The sequence below is a fragment of the Rattus norvegicus genome, chromosome X (assembly GCF_021556685.1).
Source record: "Rattus norvegicus strain SHRSP/BbbUtx chromosome X, alternate assembly SHRSP_T2T, whole genome shotgun sequence".
Lineage (NCBI taxonomy): Eukaryota > Metazoa > Chordata > Mammalia > Rodentia > Muridae > Rattus > Rattus norvegicus.
The window spans coordinates 78,141,659-78,163,273 of NC_141554.1; the positions used below are offsets into that span (position 1 = coordinate 78,141,659).

Sequence of the window (21,615 nt, forward strand, 5' to 3'; positions counted from 1 at the left end):
TCAAAGATCAGCAACATCCAATGGTGGTTCAGCCCCCACTGCATGATTTTACAAAGGATTTGAACAGACAGAACACGCACTTCAAAAATAGGCATTCTTTAAGTGCTCTTAGTACAAAACACCTTTTCATAGATTTCTCTTATATACTAGAATTCTTCTCAGGGTTGCATTTTTTATTATTATTTTAGCTCATTTTTTTATAATAGAGTATATCTGATATTATTAATACCAAACTGAATTTTTAAGTTTTTGGAAAACAGAAAACAAAATTTGAGGCAAAGTCTCACTCTGTAGCCCTAGCCAGCCTGGATTACTCACTCTGTGTATACCAGGCTGGCCTTGAAGTCACAGGCACCTGCCTGTCTCTGCCACTTGAATTCTCGGATTAAAGGAAGGTACCACCACATCCAGCAGAAAAAAATTTGTGTGTGCGCATGTGCGTGTGTGTGTGTGTGTGCGTGTGTGTGTGTGTGTGTGTGTGTGTGCGTGTGTGTGCGTGTGTGTGCCATGGAATATAATATGGAGATCAGAGGAAAACTTTTGGAACTTGGTTTTTCGCCCTCCATCTTTATTTTAAAGACTGCACCAAGGTCCTCAGGCCCGTCCAAGTATTTTTACCCATTAAGCCATCATTTCACTGCTGCTTACATTGGTTTTTATGTAGAATGGAAGATATAGATCTAATTTCATTCTCCTGCAAGAGGGTTTCTTGTTTTCCCAGAATAATTTGTTGAAAAGGTTGGTTTTACTGGGTGGTGTCATGTTTTTTATCATAACTCACTGGAAGAGATCTGTGAGTTCAAGGCCAGCCTGGTTGACACTGAGGTTCAAGATCCACAACCACCTGTCTTCTTCTTACTTTATGCAGAGAAGTTCTTTATAGATTTGTAAGTTGGTGGAGGTCAGCCACATTGCTAACACTCAGCTGCATGGAAAACAGGGAAACTTCAGAAAAAGTGGGGGAGAAAACAGGGATATAGAGAAAAGTACACCAAGACTCTGGTTGGCATCCAAAAGGGGCGGAAGGGAAGTAAAACCTTCTGACTCAGAAAGACAGGCAAAGCCAATAGAACCTCATCATGTGACTCCTAGAGACTGCCGAAACCTGTCTTCCCTACCCCGAACCTTTAACCAAGATGTGGCTTTAACACCTTTCTTAAAACTTGGGTAGGCATAGCTCTGCAGGTTCATTTCCGGTCCCACAGTCTATGTAGTTGATCTATATGTCTATTTTTATGCTAATGTAATAGTCTCTATCACGATGGCTTTGTACTATAATTTGAGATCAGGTAATACAATACCTTTAGGATTATTCTTTCTGCACTATCTTTTGCGCTTCCATATGAGTTATATATAAGACTGTTTAACCTTTTTTTTTAGTTCTGTGAAAAACACTATTAGACTTTTGATTGGGATTGGGTTGAATCAATTCAATAATGCAGCTATTCTAATAATATCAAGTTTTCTTGCACATGAGGATTAAAAAGCTAAACCTTTTTATCCTCTAGCTGAACCTTCAAATTTGTAGTAGAAAACAAAGAGTTAAAAACTTCAAGATACCATCATAGGCAAGAAATGTTAAAAAAAAAGAACTCCAATAGCACAAGTAATGACTCCAAGAAATGACAAATGGATTACATGGAATTAAAAGCTGGGCTGGGGATGTGACTCTGTGTCTGATTAGTTTGCCTGAGGCTCTGCGTTTGGTCCCCAGCACTGCATTAATCAGGCATAGTGGTACACGCATAAGCTTGTGACAGGAGACTCAGGAGGTCAAGGTCTCTTCAGCTAGTGAACTGGCGGCCAGTCTTGGTTACAGGAGATTCTGTCTCAAAACAAAGCAGAAAAGAAAATAAAAACTTCTGCACAAGAGGAACAGTCCCCAGAGTGATGTGATAGTATATAAAATGTGAGAAAAATCTATGTCAAGTATACATCAGACACAGGTCAATCTATAAAACTCAAAAGAACTGTAAAGATTTATCAGTGTAAAAGCAATCTCCCAGCCAATAGATGGCCTAATGAATTGAATAGACAGCTCTCGAAAGAAGGTACACAATTGTCCAATAAATATTTGAAACAGTATTCTACATCCTTAAGCCATCATGAAAACGGACACTAACAAAACCCTGAAATCCCGTCTCACCCCAATTACAATGGCTAACATCACAAAAACCAAATCAACAAATGCTGGTTACAGTATGGGGAAAAGGAACCCTTATACACTGCTGGTGGGAATTAGAACTTGTGCAGCCACTATGGAAACAAATGTGTGAATTTCTCAAACAAAACAATAAAATTGGAACTACCACACGAACCAGTGCTATTACTCCTGAGTTTATATCCAAGATATTCTAAGTTCTACTATAGATAGACTTACATATTCATCTCTATTTTTGCACTAATCCAAAAAGCTAGGAAATGGAACCATCCTAGATGCCCATCAGCAGATGAATGAATTAAGAAAATATAATATATATATGGAACAGAAAGTTTTCAGCTACAAATATTGAAATCATGACACAGGAAAAAAAGATGGAATTAGAAATCATTATGTTAAGTGAAATAAACCAGACTCAGAAAGATAAGTATTGTGTTTTTTCTTTTATGTGTGGGTATGTGTATACGTGAGAATGTAGGGTCATGAATCTAGAAAGAGGACTGTGAGAGAGAGAGAAGGTATCTTAAAGTGGGGGATGGAAAAGGGGATATTAGAATATATGTGACATTAAGGCAGAAGAGGATATTGTGGGGAAAAATGGAGACCAGCAAGAGCTACAGGGGAGGTGGGGAGAGGAGAACAGAGGGAGTACACCAATAAGACCAAGAAATATATGAAAATGCTAGAATAAACCTTCTATCTTGCATGCTAATTTATTTCTTTACTTATTGTTTTAAATATGGAATGCTTGTACATTGGTAATACTAAGCTATCTATCTACTCTGGATTATTCCGACTTCAGTATATGTACTGCCAAAGTGAGCCTATGTGTGCTTATTTAAAAGTTAAATAAATTATAAAAAAAATCCACCTTACAGTAGCCTAAAATGGGCATATCACTGTATGTTGTATCCAGAGTATTCAATATTGCAAGTGTAACCCTCAGTGCTCAATAGGTATTTTATTTAATTCCCATCATACCATACTTCTCTAGACAGATTTTCATAGACCTGTGATCAGAGTATACAATGGTAGTGATTCTTTGTAAATATTTTTCAAAAAGAACTCTGAGGGTTTTTATTTACACAGCAATCAGGAAATCACTGAAAAGTTGACAAGCTAGACTTCTATAACTAACAAGAAAATAACAGCCCTGCAGCACACGATTACTGCGGTGAACTACTTAACTTATTTTTCCTAAATATTATCTATGTATTATATAAAAATACACACATTTAATATAATTAAGACTGTTCTATATGCCTGTCATGACTTGCTTAACAGTAGAAATGTAGTCTCAGAATGTGTTAAATGATTTTTGTGAACACCAGACTTTACTTAAACAAACTTAGATGGTTGCTATGTGCATTCAAGATACTAAACACAAGATGTATTATTCTGCTGCAGGCTGTTTCTTCTTAAAAGTGGATAGAGCATACACTCTAATAACAGAAACTACATAGTAGATTTAGTTTTATTAGCAGTCACAAACATAATAATTGTTATGATGCTGTTGCAATGGCCCAGGCAACACTAGGCAAAATAAGAACTTTTTGGCTACGCTATAATCTTACGGAATTACTGCCAGAGATGCAGTCCATGGTTGACTAAAATGTTGCCATGTGGCAAATGACTATATACAGTTGTATATATACACTTTTAATAACCTCATATACTTCATCCATGTCATTTGAATACTATATTATGTTTCACTATTTCCTTGTTATTAGACTTCAGTTTATTCCATTATACCACTATTATTATTTGACTTATGGTGAATTTAAATACAAAAAAGTACGTCACTAAGCAAAGAATTCCACTTTACAGACAGAGACATAGGGAGCCTTGAGTACTCTTCCTTTCTCAGCAAAACAATTCTAAATGGTGGCAATGGTTTTGACAACTTCCACTTAGAGTATGAAAATTGTACCAAAGACATGCAGAAAATGAAATATCAATTATTTGATAAAACATGCTAAATCTTGGTGAGAGTCTGTGGCACTTTAGCTGCTACTGAGCCACGACCAGCTCCCTCTTTTCTCAGGTTAGTTTGTAAGCAACTCTACTCCAGGTAGGTGTGGATTCCAATATAGCGTCACGGTGGATTACCAAGAGCACCACATTACCAGAACTTCATCTTCCCTAGCTCAGAGTTCTGGTTTGAAAGTGCTGGTCCTCTGTCAAGTCCAGACCCGTTGCCTGGAGGCTCTGCTAGAAGAGACTACATCAAAATTACTGTCTTAGCACCTTCTCCATAGGACAGAGATTAGAAGGAAAAGCCAAGGAAATTAGCATGTTGCACTTTGCACATTCCCCAGGACTCGGAGATTTTCCTACATGGACCAGATGAGTTTTTCTCATCTCCCAAACTAGAGAACTCTGAAGATGTTCACGGTCTTAGCTAGGGTTTCCAATGCTGTGAACACACACCATGACCAAGGCTACTCTTATAAGGACATTTAATTGGGGCTGGCTTAGTCAATCCATTATCATCACACCTACACACACACACATCCATACATACATACATATAAGTTGTTTTTCAAAATCTAAAAGCAAAGCCAGATGTGGTGGAATGTGCTTGTAAACACCAGAACTGTGTTGATGGAGACATTCATTTCCCCAGGGTTTTGAAGAGCTTATGGCAGTAAGAAATTCTATCTAAAAACAAACTGAAAACAAACAAGGTAGACTTTACTTAAAGAGTGACAGCCAAAGTTGTCTTGTTGTCTTCTTGTCTTACCATGTGTGCTGACTAGTTTTATGCCAATTTGACACAGGCTACAGTCATTGGGAGAGGGAACTTCCGTTGATAAATTCTCCCCATTTAAATTGGCTCGTGGACAAGCATGTGCATATTTTTGATTGATGACAGATATAGGGGAGTGCAGCTCAGTGTGGGTGGTGCTACACCTGGGCTGGTGGTCCCAGATGCTACAAGAAGGTTGAGCAAGCCAGGAAGCAACGTTCCTCCATGGTCTCTGCACCAGTTTCTGCCTCCAGGTTCTTGTCCTGAGTTCTTGCCCTGATTTTTCTGGATGAAAGACTATATGTAATACACACACACACACACACACACACACACACACACACACACACACACACAGAGAGAGAGAGAGAGAGAGAGAGAGAGAGACAGAGACAGAGACAGACAGAGACAGACAGAGAGACAGAGAGACAGAGACAGACAGACAGACAATGTGAATGACCTAAATATAATTAGATCAGCCTAAGATCTCTGTGGAGCTTTGTCAAATTAGTGAAATCTCTGTGATGTATCAGTAAAGGCAGAGCATCAGCTTAGTGGGAAGCTCAATGAAGAAGACAGAATAGATAAAACCACTGTCACCTGTGGCTAAGGATTGGCAGTAATAGTTCATACAGCAGGGAGGACAACCGAAATTGTCTAGCCAAAGCACGAAATACATAGGTGAGCAGTGACATAGGCAAGCCCCACACAGGTGGTGATGGGAAATACTATCCAAAATTGTTACAGTATGGTCAGGAAAAAATAGCAAATTGAGACAAAAGTATGGAACGTGAGAAAGAAACAAGATGTGATTCATACACTGTGCAGGGGCGCAGGAAACAAAAGTAATGTGTGAGATGACGCAGATGCTGCACGGGGTAGACAGGCCCTGGGCCCGCCCCCGGGGACGGGGTCCTTATACTGCTACATTGGCTGTGTGTCTACTGTGGGCATGGCTAAGGAAGGAGGAAATCAGGAGTTCATTTCCAAGTGAAAGCCCGTCAGATTCAGCATTGACTTGACCTTACATTCCTCAGACCTGTGGGACTCCACCATCACCCCATACAAATAAAATAGTTCAGGACAGCAACCCTTGAGGAAAGATGAGAGAAAACAGTGTGTTCTTTTTGTAGTGTGGTGAAGTAACTTAAAGTAGAGAATGAAGAAGACGATCAGATCTTTGCAGAATCAGGAGCATCTTCAAAAGCAGAAAATGTTAGAAAGCCAAGGAAGTTTGGAACACATAGACAATGACTCTGAAAAAGATAAATGGGAGAATAAAATGCATGCCAGTCTAAATCACTTGATACTGTGTCATTCAGTGCTCTCCAAAATGATTCTGTGAAGAATACTAAAGTTTAAAGGAAGCAAAAGCAAGACTGGCAAAGCAAGGTCAAGAAGACCTTCTTTGGAAGTTAAAACTGATCAAAATGGGGGCTGGAGAGATGGCTTAGTGGTTAAGAACACTGACTGTTCTTCCAGAGGTCCTGAGTTCAAAAATCCCAACAACCACGTGATGGATCTGGAATGAGATCCCATGCCTTCAGTGCACTATAATAAATAAATAAATAAACAAACAAACAAACAAATAAATAAATCTTTAAAAAAACTAGTCAAAATGTATAGCATAAAGAATACAGTTGTTAATAAGGAAATGGAGAAACTGCAGCCAGCAGCTGCTGAACCCTCAAGTCAGTTACATCTGAGAATAGCACAATGAGAAACTAAGCCTCAGTGAGCTTGACTACTATGGAATGGATAACAAATTGTTATACTATATTAGAAGTGAAGAATTTACAGCTTTCTGTTGTTTCAGTGTGTGTGTGTGTGTGTGTGTGAGATGGGATCCTACCTAGGCCCTCAAATATGCTCATTCCCAGAGTTATATAGCTGACCACTGTACAGACTACCTTGACAATGACAGTGTGTAAAGATAAATGTTTCAAAGGGAGGCCAGATACTCTGATACATAAACGAAATTATAAAATATAAAATGAAGCTTTGTATTTTGGATAAGTTTGCTGTGATAGTTTGAATATGCTTGGCCCTGGGAGTGGCACTATTGGGAGGTGTGGTCATGTTGATGTAAGTGTGTTACTGTGGGTGTTTGCTTTAATACCTTCATCCTGGCTGCCTGGAAGTCAGTCTTCCACTAGCAGCCTTCAGATGAAGATGTAGAACTCTCAGCTCCTCCTGAACCATGCCTGCTTGGATGCTGCCATGTTTCTGCCTTGATGATAATGGACTGAACCACAGAACCTATAAGCCAGCCCCAATCAAATGTTGTCCTTTATAAGACTTGCATTAGTCATGGTGTCTGTTCACAGCAGTAAAACCCTAAGATATTTGCTAAAGAAAATACTTAAGTATAAGAAATTAAAACAAGTTTAAAAGGAAGTTTGGATAATTCTAGAAAGTAGGTTTAAAACATTGATTTTGAGGCAAGAGGTCTAAATATTCTGTGTTAAAAAAGGATGCTATTCCCCCAGGGGGCCTCTGCCCATTGCCACAGAGGGACACACGTGGTGGAAAAATACTGCTCCTGAAAGTTGTCCTTGGAACTCCACATGAACTAGAGTCAATAAAAGGAGGTAAATCAACAACTAACAGATACAAGCTATATTCTTAGATGTAAGAACTAAGTATTTTGTATTTTATCTTATTATTTATTTATTTATTCTTTTTTCTTTAATGTATGAGTGCTCTGTCTGTATGCCCAGAAGAGGGTACCAGATCACTTTATAGATGGTCATGAGCCACCATGTGATTGCTGGGAATTGAACTCAGGACCTCTGGAAGGGTAGCCAGTGCTGTTAACTGCTGACCTATTCACCATCCCTATCTCTTTTCTATTTTGAGATTCTAATTATACCATTTCCCCCTTCCATTTCCTCCCACCAAACCCTCCCATACACTTTACTCCTCCTCACTCTCTTTTAAATTCATAGGCTTGTTTTTCATCAATTATTGTTCCATGCATGCCAAACTAATTATTTTACGTAACTTCTTCACAAATAAGTATAGCAATTTCAATGATCACAGCTTGCATAAAACTTTATTATTTATGATTTTAAAGTGTGTATGTACATATACATATATGCATGCAGAGGCCAGAGACCAACGTCAAGTATCTTCCTCTACCACTCTTCCCTTTCTTTTTCAGGGAGTACCTCACATTTAAAATTTTTTGACTTAAAGGATATATAGAAAAAGTCTAGTAAGACAGGGTCACTATCAGTTTTATCTAAAAATCAGAAAGTAAACTGGACAAAATAAATAATTTAAGCTCATGATATCCCACTGACACATTAACAATATAGGAATGAGTAAAATGTATTAAAATTAATAATGGTACTATGTATGTTTTATTTTTATTTTTAGAGTTATTCTTGTATTTTTAATTTTCCATAATGAGATGTATTACTTTAATAACAATAAGAAAAAGCCAAGGTTTCCTCTTAACCTTGAACAGGAAAATGAACAATAGAAACAAAAAGATAAATTAAAGGGGAAAAATAGTCAATAAAAACATGCAAATGTAAACTTGGCCTACTATCGGTAAATGGCACTTACAAATAATAAATCTTTTTTGTGTCCCAAATTGGCAAATGTATTTAAAAAGGAGTATTTTTCAAGGGAGTATACCTGCTTTTCAGGGCAACAGAAAACACCCATTTCTGATTCTTCAAAAGGATGGCCAGGGCACAGTGACACATGCCTTTAATCCCAGCACTTGAGAGGCAGAGGTTTGTGGATCTCTGTGAGTTTGGAGGCCAGCCTGTTCTGAGCAAGTCCAGGTCAGTCAGGGCCACACAAAGAAACCCTATCTCAAAAACCAAAAATAGAATAAACAAGCAAACACACACACACACACACACACACACACACACACACACAGAGGGAGAGAGAGAGAGAGAGAGAGAGAGAGAGAGAGAGAGAGAGAGAGAAACCCCAAACCGAAACAAAGGATGAAAGAAAAGGAGTTGTTTTTTGTGTTGCTTTGCCACCACCTACAGGCAATTGTATAAATTACAGCTAAGACATTACTCGTTCTGAAATTCACATTAGCAGTGTTCAACAGGCATCCCTGCCCAACACATAAGCCAAGCAGAAGAAATTTAAGGAACTTACCATTTCTTTAGAACTCTAACGGTAGCTACAGAAGTCAAATGGAAACAATGAATGTGGAAATTCTTGTACAAATGGTTACTTCTCAAATGCAGAGAATTCAGATGGGTAGAAACACATGTGTCAAAGTGCAGGAGCCTAGATTGCTTCTTGGATCATAAAAAAATTCTATCAGTTATAAAGCAACGAAAATCATATGGAATATATTATCTTACCATAATGGAGTTGATCAACAAAAAATTAGAAAAAGAGATTCCCAGTCTCATTCTCTACACCATAGTCAGTTGTGGGTCTGTGTTACTTACAAACTACTAAAAAGAGAATGGAATGATTGTAACATGAGCAACCAAAAGCAAAGTGGGCTGGGTTTAGGCCAGAGGGATGATTTTGGGCAGCTGTGGGGTGTTGGACCAGAGGTGGTAATGTAACATTTTTGATAATACAAAATTCTAGCAATGTATGGGAGACATATGTTCTTTAAGTGTTAGGGATAGGCCTGGCGTGTAAGGGGGTAGAGGTAGCATGGTAATAAAAGGGTAACATTTAAGGAATCTTTGTGGTGTTAAATACCCTGTATCCCAAATATGACAGTCATAGATTCATAAACCTACATGTGATAAAATTACATAGAATTAAACTCATACACATACATAAATGAGTGTACCTATAAGTAGGAAAGAAACATCAATCAGATTAGTAGATTATATTAATGAATGTCGATTTTCTACTTATTTTTTTTTTGTAAGATGTCATCAGGGAAAAAGTTAAAGGAAAGGATACATGTATTCACATAACTACATATAAATCCACAACTGTTTCTGTTAGCATCCTATCTAAGCTCAACCCCCACAGTTACCTGGCAACAGTCAGGTATGCTCCACCCTCACAGTTACCTGGCAACAGTCAGGTATGCTCCACCCTCACAGTTACCTGGCAACAGTCAGGTATGCTCCACCCTCACAGTTACCTGGCAACAGTCAGGTATGCTCCACCCTCACAGTTACCTGGCAACAGTCAGGTATGCTCCACCCTCACAGTTACCTGGCAACAGTCAGGTATGCTCCACCCTCACAGTTACCTGGCAACAGTCAGGTATGCTCCACCCTCACAGTTACCTGGCAACCGTCAGGTATGCTCCACCCTCACAGTTACCTGGCAACAGTCAGGTATGCTCCACCCTCACAGTTACCTGGCAACAGTCAGGTATGCTCCACCCTCACAGTTACCTGGCAACAGTCAGGTATGCTCCACCCTCACAGTTACCTGGCAACAGTCAGGTATGCTTCACCCTCACAGTTACCTGGCTGCTTGCCCCTTTCTCACTCTCTTGCTCTTCCCCTCCCCCCTTCCCTCCATGTGCTCATGGCCAGCCTCTCCTCCTCTCTTTTACTTTTCTATTTCTCTCTCTCTCTCTCTCTGCCCTACTACCCTCTTAACTCCCCTCCCCATACCCTGAATAAACTCTACTCTATGCTATATTGTTGTTGTGTGGTCGGCCCTCAGGGGGAAGGGATGTCTCAGTATGGGCCTGCTGAGGCACCCCTTTCCCCCAGACCTCCATAGAACATAATCCCCCTCTCTTATCTTTTATAAACACAACAGTTTTAAAGTTAAACTTTTTTATTAAAGCAATTTTGAAAACTACAGGAAATTATATATAACATAAAGGTTCAAGAGTCTTACATTGAGATAAAAAAATTCCTTAGGAAAAAAAATCATATTCAACTACATAAAATAATTAAAGTGGGAAAAATTATCATAAACATCTAAATGAAATGGAGGTTTCCTTTGCCATACCACTGAGTGTTTTGTGGCTATTTAAGAGTGAGCATGGACTAAGGAGACAGTGCAGTAGTAGTGTGCTGCTGGCAGCTGTGAGCTTCTGAGCTTGATCCTGAACTCTGGAAGAAAGAAAGCAGAATTGAGCACTGGGAGCAATTCCTAAGAAAGCAAATCAAACTGCAAATACAATCCAAGTTGCAGGGTCTCTTGAAATTTTCTCAAGTTAGGAACAACAGGAGCAAACCATCTGTAAAGTTATCATTTGATACACAAACCAGACGAAAGTTTCAACGGAGTTCTCTCTGGCTTCCACTGGTTTATCAGTCGCACATGCTCATAACCCCATGTTCCCAGGAAATGAACCTCCAGTAACAAGAAAACCTAAGAGCATATTCAACCAGTGCTGAATCCCTGTTAGCTCTGGCGTTTTCCTCAGCTGTAACAGTAACAAAATACCTCCGTCAACTTAAGAGGAAGGCTTTATTCTCCTTCAGTTTCATTCTATGGTTACATGGTCCCACTGCTTTGTGTTTATGGTGACATATATATCATAGCAGGAATATGTGGCAGAGGAGGATTAACTACTCCAAGCAGTTGGGAAAGTGGGGAGGGGGGGAATAGCCTGTAATCTCAATGTGCCTTCACATAGCATTCCCCTACTGCTCTAACTTCCTTCCAGTAAGTTCCATTCCTGAAAATTCTGCTGTCTTTCAACACTCCTAGAGGCTGCACACCAAGTCTTTAATATGCGGGGTCTGCATGGAGGCTTTTTGATCCAAACAGCACCTAGGGAAATCTACCAAGCAGATGTGTGACCTCTGATTCAGGATTAGATCTTCCCTTAGGTATAAGGTGGTGTAATAGCAGTACCTATTTAAAAGGAGTGTTAAGAATGAAATATATGTCATTAGAATTGTACCTGGCTCAAAGTGGTGATAGAAGGCTGGCTCCTGTTGTCACTGTTTCCACTCAGATTAGTACGTTTTGTAAGGTTTACTTTGTCTGTGTGTGCATTTGAATATGTCGTATATCATATGTGTGCATATGCCTGTGGAATCCAGAAGAGGGCACTGGGTTACCTGGTTGTTCTGAGTATCCTAACACGGGGGTTTGGGACTGAACTCAAGTCCTCTGCAGAGCAGCAGGCACTGTTAACCTTATCTCCAGCCCCCAGAAGAATTTAAAAAACATCAATATCTTAAATGAACTCACTTGTCCTTCCCCTGAAAGGGTCTCCATTTTGAGGACCAAGCCTGATTTGAAAAAAGGCCATAAGGCACCAACTTTAGGAATAGACCATAAGTCCCAGACAGTAAGCCATAAGACACCACCTCAAGAACAGATCATAAAATTCAAAACAAGATCATAAAACCCTCTCCTGAAGAACAACCTGGGGATAACCACAAAATGGGGAAATACCTTATTTCAGAATGGGCCATCTGTGCTGGGTAGCCCTATCTCACCACATGGTTGAACGTTCGTGACATAGGAATGCAGACTACTGACTACCTGTGAGCCTCCCCCAACCCCCATCAATGAAATTTTAAATTACCTATCCTTCTAGAGAGTTCCTCCAGTTCCCTATGAGAAGGCCTCCATGCCTTTGTCTGGGGTCGCCATTTCAAAGAATGGCTGACTTCCCCATGCTGGTTACTGCTACAGAATAAACACTTTGTCTTTGCATAGTATCTGAGTCTGAGTTCTTCCTTCAGCAATTTTCAAAACCTTACGTCCCTAGTCCACTGTCATGCCTGGTAGGGCCTGTACAAACAAAGAACAATGGCTATAAACTATAGATAGCCTGAATCCCTAGGCTGATGCCCTGTGTGCTTACTTTTGTTTTGGTTGCCCTTTCTTTTCAGTCTCCTACTTTGAGAATCGTTTTGTGGTGTTTATAATGAGTATGATATAATAGGAAAGAAATGTCTCCAAGGGGGTATTATTCCTAATTCAATGTGTGTGTGTGTGTGTGTGTGTGTGTGTGTGTGTGTGTGTGTGTACTGGCTGGAGAGAAAACATTAGTTCCTGGATGAACATGGTGGTGCACACCTGTGATCCTAGCACATGGGTGACAGAGGCAGGAGGATCTGCAAGTTCTACACCAGTCTTTACTACATAGTAACTTTCAGGCTAGCCTGGACTACAGAGGAAGAGCTTGTATCGAAAGAAATCAAACAAATGAAACAAATGATGTAACAAACAAACAAGTGATAAACTCCTGAAACACAATAGGAATTGGTGGTTGAGGTGAGCCCAGCATACATTAAGCCTATGACTTTAAAAAATGTCCCTCTATTCCCAATTCTTCAGCAACAATAACTGTCACCCTATGGGAGGTAGTATGAGATGAGCAATGTGCTTTCAAGGATGTCACAGGGCAAAGGTCCTGTATTGCATGTCTCACTCTCCGTCTCCCCAATTCACCTTGGCTTTACCTTTACCCAATGTCTTAAAGATGGAAGGACACACAATATTACAGACAAGGAACTACTTTCCTAGCCTTTCCAAAAGAAAAACTGAATATTGGCGCACTGTTGTAATCTCAGCACTTGGGAAGCTGAAGCAGAATGATCAGTGGGAGTTCAAGTCCAGCCTGGACTTCAAAGAAAAAACTACTTCAAATCCTCTCCCAACTCAGGATTTATTTGCTACAAATGGCTGAAGCGCTCTAAAAGAAAAGGGTCCTCTCTTCATACTGGCCACTGCTGATTGGTGTTAAAAATTTTTTACAACTTGGGCCACTGAGAAAGCCCAGTGAGTAAAGGTATGTGATGCCAAGCACGATGAGTTCAGTCCTTGAGACCCTCACGGTAGAGAAGGCGAAAACCAACTCTAGCAAGTTGTCCTCTGACATCCATATGCATGCTGTAGTGCACACACAGACACAGACACACACACACTAAATCAAAGTAAACACATTCTTAAAAACACACTTTGATATAATAAAGTACACAATCCTATTACTTTCTGGTTTTTAAAAATTCACATTTATTTGCTGTGCGTGCGTGCGTGTCAGACAGTGGATAGCTTTCAGGAGTCAGTTCTCTCCTCCCACCTGAGGTTCTGGAGACTGAGCTCAGACCATCAGATTGGCGACAGGCACCTTTACTGTGCCACCTCATTAGCCCTGTATTTGTCTTTTGAAAAAATTTTAATACAAACATTTTTCCCACTGTTTACTACTTGCCTTTTTCACAGTAATATTTGTATATGCTTTTTAACTGTGACTTTATGCTCTAAATAAGCTTATATTACCCTCTCATCATTGAACTAGTATATCAATCATTGTTAAAATTCTGAAAAATTCACAAGTATCTAAGCTAAGGAAAGGGGTAACTCAGAATTACCCATCACCATTCTGAAGGATTGATACATTTTCTCTACAGATTCTTCAGGTAACTATACATACATGAACCCATACATATAATGAAATAGAGATTATATTTTATAGATTGTTATAAAATATTTTGAGTTGTTGAGTATTATTTTCATAGAACTAAAAATTCTTCCAGAATGGTATTTTATTTAGATAGAGATACTGTATTTATATTTTAGCTTAAAGTTTAAAATCATTTGAGAATTTCCTATGTGAGTATGGCATTAGATAACTTCGATCCTTCCCTTTCTACCTGCACATCCTCCCACTGGAACATTGAGACAGTGGAGAGACAGTGTCTTCCCCGCTCCTTCTCAAATTCATGACCTCTTATTCTTTAATTAGTGTTGGTGTGTGTGTGTAAACACGACCTACTGCATCCATTTAGTATTACTGTTGATATGTATCTGTGTTTAGGGCTAAACACTAAAGCTTGGATATCTACAAAGGCTAGGTAAAGGACTAGGACGGAAAAAAAGGATCTAAGAAAGAAGAAATAGAATATAGTATGATAGAGAGATACAGGAGAAACTAGAATAAGAGGACTAAATGGGGGAAAAGAGGGAAGAAAATAAAACAAGGATTAAGGGTAGAGATAATACTAAAGCCTTCTGAAAAACCATATAGAAACCTACTATTGTAGAAGCTTCCTAAAATATACACATAAGAAAGGAATTCAGGGACAGGACCCTTCCAGTCTCCACCTGTACCAGAGCTAAGGCTGTCCCACAGCTGTCTAGACTCAAAACCTATCTGGAGAGAGCTGGTCTCCCAGGAGTGCTTTCACTCCTAAGATCACAGGCTCAAAGGCCCACAGGAAGGACAAGCTCCAGTCCGAGACAGCAAGACCAACTGGCATCAAAGATAACCAGATGGTAAGAGGCAGGCACGAGAACCTAAGCAACAGAAACTAAGGCTACTTGGCATCATCAGAACACAGTTCTCCCAAGAAAGCAAGTACTGGAAACTCAAAATGCCAGAAAAGCAAGATTCTGACTTAAAATCACATCTCATGATGGTGACAGAGGACTTTTAAAAGGACATGAGTAACTCCCTTAAAGAAATACAGGACAACGAAGGTAAACAAAGCCCTTAAAGAGGAAACACAGAAATACTTAAAGAACTATATAGGAAAACACAACCAAAGAGGTGAAGGAATTGAACAAAACCATCCAGGACCTAAAAATGGAAGTAGAAACAATAAAGAAATCAAAAAGAGAAAAAACCTTGGAGATAGAACAATGAGGAAAAAGATCAGGAGTCATAGATGCAAGCATCACCAACAGAACACGAGAGGTAGAAGAGAGAATCTCAGGGGCAGAAGATGCCATAGAAAACATCGACACAACTGTCAAAGGTAATGTAAAACACAAAAAGCTCCTAACCCAAAACATACAGGAAATGCAGGACACAATGAGAAGCTCAAACCTAAGGATAATAGGTATAGAAGAGAGTGAAGACTCCCAGCACAAAGGACCAGTAAATATATTCAACAAAATCATAGAAGAAAACTTCCCTAACATAAAGAAAGAAATGCCCATAAACATACAAGAAGCCTACAGAACTCCAAATAGATTGGACCAGAAAAAAAATTCCTCCTGTCATATAATAGTCAAAATACCAAAAGCACAAAACAAAGAAAGAATATTAAAAGCAGTAAGGGGAAAAGGTCAAGTAACATATAAAGGTAGACCTATCAGAATTACACCAGACTTCTCACCAGAGACTATGAAAGCCAGAAGATCCTGGACAGATGTCATACAGACCCTAAGAGAACACAAATGCTAGCCCAGGTTACTTGTATCCAGCAAAACTCTCAATTAACATAGATGGAGAAACCAAAATATTCCATGACAAAACCAAATTTACACAATACCTTTATACAAATCCAGCCCTACAAAGGATAATAAGTGGTAAAACCCAACATAAGGAAGCAAGCTACACCCTAGAAAAAGCAAGAAACTAATCGTCTTGGCAACAAAAAAAAGAGAAGAAAAGCACACAAACATAATTTCGCATCCAAATACAAATATAACAGGAAGCAACAATCACTATTCCTTAATATCTCTCAACATCAATCGACCCAACTCCCCAATTAAAAGACAAAGACTGACAGACTGGATATGTAAAGAGGACCCAGCGTTTTGCTACACACAGGAAACACACCTCATTGACACAGACAGACACTATCTCAGAGTGAAAGGCTGGAAAACAACTTTCCAAGCAAATGGTCAGAAGAAGCAAGCTGGAGTAGCCATTCTAATATCAAATAAAATCAATTTCCAACTAAAAGTCATCAAAAAAGATAAGGAAGGACACTTCATATTCATCAAAGGAAAAATCCACCAAGATGAACTCTCAATCCTAAATATCTATGCCCCAAATACAAGGGCACCTACATACGTAAAAGAAACCTTACTAAAGCTCAAGGCATACATTGCACCTCACACAATAATAGTGGGAGACGTCAACACCCCACTCTCATCAATGGCCAGATCATGGAAACAGAAAATAAACAGAGACATAGTGAAACTAACAGAAGTTATGAACCAAATGGGTTTAACAAATGTTTATAGAACATTCCATCCAATAACAAAAGAATATACCTTCTTCTCAGCACCTCATGGTACCTTCTCTAAAACTGACCATATAATCTGTCCCAAAACAGGCCTCAACAGATACAAGAAGACTGAATTCCTATCGGATCACCACGGACTAAGGCTGGTCTTCAAAAACAACAAAAACAACAGAAAGTCCACATACACATGGAAGCTGAACAATGCTCTACTCAATGGTAACCTGGTCAAGGAAGAAATAAAGAAGGAAATTAAAGACTTCTTAGAATTTAATGAAAATGAAGGCACAGCATACCCAAACTTATAGACACAATGAAAGCTGTGCTAAGAGGAAAACTCATAGCTCTGAGTGCCTTGAAAAAGAAACAGGAGAAAGCATACACTAGCAGCTTGACAGCACACCTAAAAGCTCTAGAACAAAAAGAAGCAAATACACCCGGGGGAGTAGAAGGCAGGAAATAATCAAACCCAGGGCTGAAATCAACCAAGTAGAAACGAAAAGGACTATACAAAGAATCAACAAAACCAGGAGCTGGTTCTTTGAGAAAATCAACAAGATAGATAAACCCTTAGCCAGACTTATCAGAGGCACAGACAAGGTATCCAAATTAACAAAATCAGAAATAAAAATGGAGAGACCTAACAACAGAATCTAAGGAAATCCAAAAAGTTATCAAATCGTAACACAAGCCTATACTGAACAAAACTGGAAAATCTAGAGGAAATGGACAATTTCCTAGACAAATACCAGGTACCAAAGTTATATCAGGAATAGATAAGCCATCTAAACAGTTCCATAACCCTTAAAGAAATAGGAGTTATTAAAAGTCTCATAAACAAAAAAGAGTCCAGGACCAGAGGAGTTTAGTGCAGAATTCTATCAGACCTGTGTAGAAGACCTAATACCAACTCTGTCCAAACCATTCCACAAAATAGAAACAGAAGGAACCCAATTCCTTCTATGAAGCTACAATTACATTTATACTTAAACCACACAAAGACTCAACTAAGAGAACTTCAGACCAATTTCCCTTATGAATATCGATGCGAAAATACGCAATAAAATTCTCAGAAACTGAATCCAGGAGAGCATCAAAACAATCATCCATCAGGATCAAATAGGTTTCATCCTAGGGATGCAGGGATTCGATATATGGAAATCCATCAACGTAATCCACTATATAAACAAACTCAAAGAAAAAAAAAACACATGATTATCTCATTAGATGCTGAGAAAGCATTTGACAAAATGCAACACTCCCTCATAAAAATCTTAAAGATCAGGAATTCAAGGCCCATACTTAAACATAGTAAAAGTAATATAATATCAAACTAAATGGAGAGAAACTTGAAGCAATGCTACTAAAATCAGGGACTAGACAAGGCTGCCCACTCTCTCCCTACTTATTCAATATAGTACTCAAAGTCCTAGCTAGGGAAATTAGACAAAAAAAGAGATCAAAGTGATACAAATTGGAAAAGAAGTCAAAATATCGCTATTTACAGATCATATTATAGTATACTTATGTGACCCCTAAAATTCCACCAGAGAACTAAGCAAAGTGGCTGGATATAAAATCAGCTCAAACAAATCAATAGCCTTCTTCTACTAAAAGGCGAAATGGGCTGAGAAAGAAATTAGAAAAAGGACACTCTTCACAACAGTGATAAATAATATAAAACACGTTAGTGTGACTCTAGCTAAGCAAGTGAAAGTTCTGTGTGACAAGAACTTTAAATCTCCGAAGAAAGAAATCAAAGATCTGAGAAGACGGAAAGATCTCTCATGCTCACGGATTGGCAGGATCAATATAGTAATAATGGCCACCTTGCCAAAAGCAATCTACAGATTCAATGAAATCCCTATCAACATTCCAACTAAATTCTTCATAGAGTTAAAAAGAGCAATTTGGAAATTCATGTGGAAAAGCAAAAATCCCAGGATATCAAAAACTATTCTCAGCAATAAAAGAACTTCTAAGGGAATCACCATCCCTGACCTTTAGCTGTATTACAGAGCAATCATGTTAAAAACGGCATGGTATTGGCACAGAAACAGTCAGATAGATCAATGGAATAGAATTGAAGACACAAAAATGAACCCATAAACCTATGGTCACTTGATCTTTGACAAAGGAGCCAAAACCATACAATGGAAAAAAGATAGCATTTTCAGCAAATGGTGCTGGTTCAACTGGAGGTCAACATGTAGAAGAATGCAGATCGATCCATGCTTATCACCCTGTACAGAGCTTACGTCCAAGTGGATCAAGGACCTCCACATCAAACCAGATCCACTCAAACTAATAGAAGAAAAAGTTGGGAAGCATCTCGAACACATGGGCACTGGAGAAAATTTCCTGAACAAAACACCAATGGCTTATGCTGTAAGAACAAGAATCGACAAATGGGATCTCATAAAACTGCAAAGCTTCTGTAGGGCAAAGGACACTGTCAATAAGACAAAATGGCAACCAAACAGACTGGGAAAAGATCTTTACCAATCCTACAACTGATACAGGGTTTATATCCAAAATATACAAAGAACTCACGAAGTTAGACTGTAGGGAGACAAATAACCCTATTAAAAAATGGGGTTCAGAGCTAAACAAAGAATTCACAGCTGAGGAATGCCAAATGGCTGAGAAACACCTAAAGAAATGTTCAACATCTTTAGTCATAAGGGAAATGCAAATCAAAACAACCCTGAGATTCCACCTCACACCATCAGAATGGCTAAGATCAAAAAGTCCCGCAACAGCAGATGCTGGTGAGGATGTAGAGAAAGAGGAACACTACACCACTCTTGGTGGGATTGCAAGCTGGTACAACCATTCTGGAAATCAGTCTGGAGGTTCCTCAGAAAATTGGACATTGCACTACCTGAGGATCCAGCTATACCACTCCTGGGCATATACCCAAAGATGCTCCAACATTCAACAAAGACACATGTTCCACCATGTTCATAGCAGCCTTATTTATAATAGTCAAAAGCAGGAAAGAACCCACATGTCCTTCAACAGAGGAATGGATACAGAAAATGTGGTACATTTGCACAGCTATTAAAAACAATGACTGCATTCTTAGGCAAATGGATGGAATTAGAAAATATCCTGAATGAAATAACCCAGTCACAAAAGAACACAGGTGGTATGTACTCAGTGATAAGTGGAAATTAGTCCAAAAGCTTGGAATACCCAAGAAACAATTCACAGACCATATGAAGCTCAAGAAGAAGGAAGACCAAAGTGTGGACATTTCAGTCCTTCTTAGATGGGGGGAACAAAATATTCACAGGAGGAAATATAGGGACAAAGAGTGCCCCACCCGAGGATCCATCCCATATGCAACCACCAGACCCAGTCACTATTGCTGATTCCAAGAAGTGCTTGCTGACAGGGGCCTGATATGGGTGTCTCCCAAGAAGCTCTACTGAAGAGCCCTATTGATACAGATGAGGATGCTTGCAGCTAACCATTGGACTGAACAAGGGGACACCAATGGAGGAGTTAGAGAAAGGACTGAAGGAGCTGAAGGGGTTTGCAACCCCGTAGGAAGAACAACAATATCACCAACCAGACACCCCAGAGCTCCCAGGGACTAAACCACCAACCAAAGAGTACAGATGGAGGGACCTGTGGCTCCAGCTGCATATGTAGCAGAGGATGGCACTGTCTGGCATCAATAGGAGGATGGTCCTGTGAAGGTTCTTTTCCCCAGTGTAGGGGAATGCCAGGATGTTGAGGCGGGAGTGGGTGGGAGTGGGACCATCTTCATAGAAGCAGGGGGTGAGATAGAAGAAAGTGGAACAGGCATAAAATTTGAAATGTAAATACATAAAATATGCAATAAAAAAAGAAAAAGAAAAAGAAAGGAATTCACACAGAGTCACTGTATAGTGGAGGAGACAATGTCTAAACTGGATACTTTATGCCACTAATTAAAAAGTTCAGTGTGGAATTCAAATGGATCACATTGTGAGTCACTGAACAAAGGAGTTCTGTGGTCCTTCCCCAAATATTATAGACTACTGCCAAAACTCTTTGTTGATCCCAATGAGCTGATGGTAGGTTTGATTGCTGAAAACAGTACTTACTTATGTCCTCAAGCATGAAGAGGTTGAGCTCTTGCCTAATTAGAAGTTCAGCATTGCTCACTGATTAGTGTTTATGGTGCTAGAAGGTACTCTGCACAGTCCTGGAGGAGAAACACAGGCATCAATCTGTTGCGTGTAATTTTAAAAAACACACTTGTTCTTTCTCAAGAGCTCCGCTGTGGTCTTGGCTGGGCTCTGTGATCTGCAGCCTTCCGTCCCACTGAGGTCTGCCAACTATTAGCTCTGACACTTTTCCCATGAATGCTGGGAGCTATGATAGCTCTCCAGTGGCCACTATCCCAAAGCTAGCTGTGCCAAATCGCCAATAACTACCCCGCTGTGCCCTTTCTCTGCTCACCTTTGTTCTGTGAATAGAAAATACCAGACAGTTCTAACATTTTAAAACCAGCCAGATAACATAATTGCTGGGCACAGAATCTATTGTCCTAAACTCATCAGCTACCTTCTACCAGGATTCAGCTGGTTCTAGTTACCCCCAGGCCTTACAGGACATCTGTGCTCCTCTCCCCAAAGCCTGCTGACCCCTCTCTATCTCGTCCTCTCCTTTTCCTCCAGGGACCCGGAAATCCCACCATTTTTCTCAGTCCAGCAATTGGCTCCCGCTGTCTTTATTGACATAATCAAGACCCAATTAGGGAAACAATACCTCCACCTACAATAATATCTAACTCAGCTACCCAACCTAAAACAACTGGCCTATAAGACAAGCTGGTCCAACAGTGGCAC

The 21,615-nt window shown here is 39.5% G+C and overlaps 1 long non-coding RNA gene and 1 pseudogene across 7 annotated transcripts in view; one reads left to right on the forward strand and one right to left on the reverse strand.

Moving 5' to 3' along the window:
* Nucleotides 1-5,862: 5,862 nt before the first annotated feature.
* Sfr1-ps2 (SWI5-dependent homologous recombination repair protein 1, pseudogene 2) lies at nucleotides 5,863-6,364 on the forward strand (annotated as a pseudogene).
* A 4,276-nt stretch (nucleotides 6,365-10,640) lies between these two features.
* LOC100912991 (uncharacterized) overlaps nucleotides 10,641-21,615 on the reverse strand; it is a 30,815-nt gene continuing 19,840 nt past the window's right edge. For 5 of the 7 annotated variants that reach the window (XR_015647019.1, XR_015647022.1, XR_015647021.1 and 2 more), the window contains 2 exons: nucleotides 20,869-20,969; nucleotides 10,641-10,939 (listed from right to left, as the gene is read on the reverse strand). This is a non-coding gene — a long non-coding RNA (uncharacterized LOC100912991). The remainder of the gene's footprint in view (nucleotides 10,940-20,868; nucleotides 20,970-21,615) is intronic. The other 2 variants (XR_015647024.1, XR_015647026.1) reach the window with 1 other exon arrangement.